The sequence below is a fragment of the Dermacentor albipictus genome, unplaced genomic scaffold, assembly GCF_038994185.2.
Source record: "Dermacentor albipictus isolate Rhodes 1998 colony unplaced genomic scaffold, USDA_Dalb.pri_finalv2 scaffold_20, whole genome shotgun sequence".
In the NCBI taxonomy this organism is placed as follows: Eukaryota; Metazoa; Arthropoda; class Arachnida; order Ixodida; family Ixodidae; genus Dermacentor; species Dermacentor albipictus.
The window spans coordinates 2,751,315-2,757,721 of NW_027225574.1; the positions used below are offsets into that span (position 1 = coordinate 2,751,315).

The 6,407-nt window shown below is 44.3% G+C and overlaps 1 non-coding gene across 1 annotated transcript; it reads right to left on the minus strand.

Moving 5' to 3' along the window:
* Positions 1–646: 646 nt before the first annotated feature.
* Positions 647–719, minus strand: TRNAS-CGA (transfer RNA serine (anticodon CGA)). Its single transcript has one exon. It is a non-coding gene; the product is annotated as a tRNA-Ser (tRNA).
* Between the last annotated feature and the right edge of the window lie 5,688 nt (positions 720–6,407).

The following is a 6,407-nucleotide window of genomic DNA, read 5'->3' on the forward strand; positions in this document are numbered from 1 at the left end:
AGCAACACTTATAATCTCGCGACATATGCTATGGTTCTCCCGCAAAATGCTTCGATAAGTGATGAATTACAGCAGTTTGTCATATCGTGCGACGCGCATGGGCAGCTTGAATGGTCTGTGTTCTTATCTACTTTCTCCTTGTCAAGCACTCTGTCAATATATAAGTGCACAATTTTATATCAGTAGCAATGGTTTGTATTCAAGCGACGTACAATCTATCGGTCTTTCGCTGCTTTTCTGTGCGTGGTGCGAGCCTTGTGTAATGTGTTCTTGCCTCCATATTTTTGATCATTTCTTTATATGTACTGTCCCCTGGCAGTATTTATCAAATAAAAGTAAAAAATAAGTTAGCAAGGCCCACTGAATTTCAGAAAGACACTCCGTGGTTAGAACAGAAATTCGCCTGCCTAGTGCAGTATTTGGTCACTGTATATATACACACACATATACATACATACATATATATATATATATATATATATATATATATATATATATATATATATATATATATATATATTAGTCATATCATAAGAAGCCAACAAACACTGACACCAAGGACAACATAGGGGAAATTACTTGTGCTTAATAAATGAAATAAAGAAACGATAAAGCAATGGATATTAAAGTGGATGAAAAAACAACTTGCCGCAGGTGGGAACCGAACCCACAACCTTCGCATTTCGCGTGCGATGCTCTACCAATTGAGCTACCGCGGCGTCGTTTTCCCATTCACTTTCTTGGGTATTTATGTGTCCTAGTAGAACTCTGGGGGTGTTGGAAGGGCTTCTTATGATATGACTAATAAAAATCGCGGCCCTCGGTTAACCCCCTTTCTTCTCGTTTATATATATATATATATATATATATATATATATATATATATATATATATATATATATATATATATATATATATATATATATATATATATATATATATATAGCTCACTCGCGGCTCTTTTCAATCAACACGTGGCCCTCAGTCCCCAGCAGCTACGGACCATCTGAGAAAGGCGGCGGTCAGAGCTGCAACGTAGCAGAGGGGGCTAATATCCGGACAGGCCACCACTGGAACCGCAAATTGCCGACGTTTACTACTCGGACCCTTTCGAGCGAGACTAGCTTAGCAAGTCTCTTTGGTGTATTATCAGGCACTGCCTGGGATATCATTGGTCTTAGCGAGACCAGAACTGGTGAGGCATATAGAGTGCTGACCAATGGCCACGTCTACTGCTACAGAGGTCTTCCAGATAAGAGCAGCGAATACTGGTGTAAAATTTCTCATTCATTATTTCATCGCAGGCAACATTGATGAATTCTACAGCATTTATGAAAAGCAGCATTTATTTATCGCATTTATTCTACAGCATTTATTTATCGTAATAAAGCTAAGTAGGAGATATACATTACATGTAGTACAAGCTTGTGCTCCAACGTCCAGTTACAAAGATGAAGAATGATGTGATAACTTTATTTGGAATCCGGCGATTGGGAGGCCAAGAGGAACAGATTTATGAGGACGTCGAATTCGCATTGCGAAAGGTGCAAAGTCAGTATACTGTTGTCATGGGCGACTTCAATGCCAAAGTGGCGGAAAAGCAGGCTGGCGAACAGGTAAGTGGCCACTATGTCATCAACTCTAGGGATTGCAGAGGAGATATGTTGGTTGAATTTGCAAACCTGACTCGATTGCGAATCATGAACGCTTTCTTGCGGAATCTAAGCAACAGGAAGTGGACGTGCAATATCCCTAAAAGGCAAACAAGAAATGAAATAGATTTTGTACTTTGTGCTGACACCTACTTTGTGCAGTGATCATAGGTTAGTGAGCTCGAGGATTGCTTTCAATTTGAAGAGAGAAAGAGGAAACTATTTTTAAAAAAACATGAAAATCTGGAAGCAGTCGGGGGAAAATCAGATCAATTCAAACTAGTACTCGCGAACAAATATGCGGCTTTAGAAAAGAAAGATGAGAATAAATATACAGACAATGAATGAGACCGTAACTAGAGTAATTCAGACGCCTCAATTGAAGTTGCGAGTGAGGCACCGAGACAGCAAATATGTCAGTTCGAAGGGTACCCAAAAACGACGAAGGGGATCACAAGGCGCCCTGTGATTGCCTCGGTCTTCACGCTTGTCCTTCGTGTTCTCCGGAGCAGTTTTCTGCGGTAATTGGAGATCGCCAAGAAAAAGGCCTTGATGGTGCAGTCGGATTACACAGGCTGATAGTGATCATCACCATATATTGGGTGCACGTGAAAGAACACAGACAGTCAAAATTAGTCCGGAGTATCCTCGGCGTGCCTCATAATGAGATCGTGATTCTCGCACCTAAAACAGAAGAATTCTTTTTAAAAATGAAAATCTGTGGTTTAAGGTTCTCAAACTGCACAGTTGGTTATGAGGAACGCCGCAATGGAAGGCTCCGGATGAATTCTGCCCACCTGCATGGGTTCTTTAAGCGTGCACCCACCAAAGTACGGCACACGGTACTTTCTGCATTTCGGCGTCAGCCAAATGCGTCCGCACACCGCGGCCGGGAATGCTGCGTTATGTTACATTGCTACGATGTGCTGCTCAGCAGCAAAACGCCAGTCGGACACCGCGGTGGGTTCCGAGCCATTGCCGTAGGTGCAGAAAGCACAATAGCGGGATCCCTATACGTCGCACACTCAATTAGTAAACGTCCTGTTCATGCTATATGGTATGGGCGTGTTCATTGTAGGCTACTGCATGAAGTGTATAATGCGTCTCAGTAACCTTTTCTCTTGTTGTAACCTTTAGAGCCAAAAAAAGATGAAAACCAGAATCAGGTACAGGTACGCGCTAATTTTATAGCTTACTTGTCATTATAGGTTACGTTAAACGTTACCAATCTAAGCATGTAACATAACGGGAAAGATACAGATGAGACGACATTTAAGCGTACCCACAATGGTGGAACCAGACAAAGAGATGCTAGTCGCGACACTTTATTCGAGTTTTCATGCCATATCACTTTGACTTCCTCGTGTCATTCGACTAGTCCATGCAAAGTAAAGACATACAGGTGCGATTTTTATACGAGGAACGCAGATAAAAAAAATAACAAAAATGAAATAGCATGCGAATTTGGCTAGCTGTCGGCAGTCGGCCAGCCCTCGCCTGTGCTCCCTTCAAGCAGCCTTCGAAATATGACCGGTTGGAAGGAACAGTGGTGGTATGGCAGCACCTGCCGATAGAATGCGGAGGGTGGAGACGGGGGGGTGGGGTGCAGACTGGATTGCGTCTGCGGTCCCTCCGTGTGTAATCTATCGGGCGCCGCTCCACCGTGACGCGACGCGATCGGCGCCCTTTGCGCCCGCCTGTCCACGGGCGCATACACACACGTATGCATACTGCTCACGCACGCACAGGCTGCGAATGGGAGCTGAGCTGCAGAGGAGGTCAACGCTTTTCGCTTTGTCGCCAGTTTTTCGCCGGTAGGCGGCGGTAGGGATTAGGCGAGGCAGTGTGCAGGCGCCGCTCCGTTCGCCGCCTTGTCATTAAGTTTCACGGCTTTTTGAGCGTCGCTCTATTAAATAACCGCTTTCGCGCGAGCTCCCGAACTGCGCACGGAAGCGGCTAGTGTATGGGTAGGGGGTACGGGCGCAATTCGCATCGGCGACTACCGAAATGCGGCAGACGGCATATATAGGTGCACGAGACTGATTTCTGCGAGTTCACTCGTCACGGCAGTTTCGAACAGCATGTCAAATGCTGTACTTAGAGTGATGAGAATACCATTGCGGCCTGAATGCGAGAAACAGTTGGTCCTGCCAAGGACCAAATTTTGTAAAGAATATATATATATTTTTAAAGCGAAGCTTTCTTAGCCACTTCACCTTACTTTCCGGGCACTGCTGCTGCTGTGGTCTTGCTACAGCGCGCGCCGTTGGGTTTCTTGCAATATCGCCAGATGGCACTCGCCTCCGCACCTCCCGCATAAGCGCTGATATTAACGGTTTTCGGAATGGTGCTGAAATTGTCCTATTAGGTTACATGAATGCCCACATACAGGATTTAGATGGCTATACCGACAATAACGGGAAGTCAATGCTAGACCTTTGTGAGCAACATAACAAGGTTATCGTCAGTACAGGGTCTAAGTGGGAAGGGCAGATCACGTGGGAAGTGGGAAACCGTCAATCAACCATTGATTACTGTCTGATGACAGAAGGAATTTATGATAAGTTGAGAGAAATGGTCATTCATCGAGAGTCGAGGAAGAACTTGGCAAATGGCCTAATAAAGAGTGGGAATATAGTGAGCTTCTAAGCGTGATAACGATGGAAATACGAAAAGAGAAACAACATGTTCGTTGGAAAGGAAGAAAGAAATCGACAAGCTGGTGGAACAGGGAGATACGAGAAGCGATCGCCGAACGACAGAAAGCATCTCGAAAGCACAGGCAGGCAAAGAAGGCGCAGTTGCCGCAGGATGAAGTAACCAATAAATGGGAAATATGCCGGGAGAAAAAGTCTATGGTTCAAATACTGGAGCAAGCAGAATTAAAAGCTGAAAGAGAAACGTTGGTTGTCGGAAATACGTGAGAAAAAGAAGGCCACACATAGAATATTTTGGAACCACATAAAATTATTACCCAGGAAGGCAACAACAATACAACAACATATTCTAGACGAAAATGGAAACAGACTGGAAGGAGAATCGGCAATAAATTACATCCGAAAAATAACAGCCGAATCTGTCGAAGGCAATGACGAGCTTGTATTTGAAAAAAAAAAAAGAGCATGATAGAGACCCAGGTAGAAAAGGAGCTGGTGCTGACAAATTACAGTACAGCAGTATTGCAGCAGCTTCCAGGTTTATTTTTTGCGGACGACATTGTGTTGCTAGCTAACAAGCAAAGTGATTCGCAACGTCTGGCTAATATCTGTGGACAGGAAGGCAACAATTAAGGTTTGAAATTTAGTGTTAGAAAATCAAGTGGTATGGTATTCAATGAAAACAGTGAAGAGACAGTGGCAATACAGGGCCAGGAAATACCTCGAGTAACATAATATAAACACCTTGGTATATAGTTAAACGAAGGCAATAGATATATGGAAACACAGGAAAAAAACAATAACAGTGAAGGGGAAGAGAGCATAGAGCGCTATGGGGATACAATAGGTACGGGGTGCTCCGAGGTTTGTAGAAAGGTGTAATGGTTCCAGGTCTTACTTTTGGAAATGCGGTTGTTTGCTTTAAATTAGGGCTACAATCAGGACTCGATGGGAGCCAAAGGTCAGTTGGTCGCCTCGCATTGGGCGCTCACGAAGACTACAAATCAAGCTGTGCAGGAGGATATGGCTGGACTAGTTTTGAAATGAGGGAAGATCGCAGTAAAATTGGTTATGAAGAACGATTGAGGAATTTGGAAAAAAAGTAAAACGGCTGGGAGACTGTTGAGGTACCTGTACAGAAAGAACATTGAGTCACAGTGGAAGGAAAGAACTAGGAAACTTACCAGCAAGTATGCGGCCTGTGGGGTGGGCAACAAAGCAACAAAGAACATCAAGCGGAAAGTCAGAGAGTCTGAAATAATCTCTTGGGTGGTGGCAATGGAAAAGAAACCTGCCATGAGTAACTACTTAAGAGGTAAAAACGAAATCAGGAAAGAAATAATTTGTGATAACTCAAAGCGAAGCTCATTACTTTTCGAAGCGAGATCGGGATGCCTTATAACACGCACCTATAAAGCGAGATATAAGAAGGAAGAAAAAGCATGTGCTTCTGTGTTGCGGTAAAGCTAGGGAAACTATGGAGCATGTTTTATTAGAATGTGAACACGTCTGCCCAGCGGTCGGTTTAGGCACCATTTGCCTCCTTGAAGCACTTGGGTTCAGCGAGAGCAGTGGAAAAGTAAACATGTCCGCAATAGGGATTAGTAAGAGGCGATTGGATGATTGGTGGAAGAAAAATAGGGAAACACCAAAAAATGGAGACGTACAAAAGCACAGTTCACGATAGGGCATCAGAAAATTTGGTTGTGGTAGTTCATAGTGTTTTTTTTTATTGTTAAACCTAGGTAGGACATTGGGCAGTATAATAGTAAAAGCTTGGTGGCGCAACCCACTACCCTGTTTTAACGGGGACGCTGATAACATTCATCCATCCATCCCGGCCGGCGCCGCCGCGGCAGCGTTTCAATGTTTGTGCGTATGGCGCGTGCTGTGCTTGCTTTCCTGTGCCACAAAAATACAGGTGCTGCACTGTGGAGGTCGCGTGCTGGGCGGTGACAATGTAAACATCAACATCGTTCATGGCCTAAAGAGAGCGCTTGGAGCTGGTGTCTCAAAATCGCGCTGGTCACGTATGTAGAAGGAGCACGTAAGCACGCACCATGGCGAAGTTGCAAGGCGTGCACTCAGCGTCGAGGAC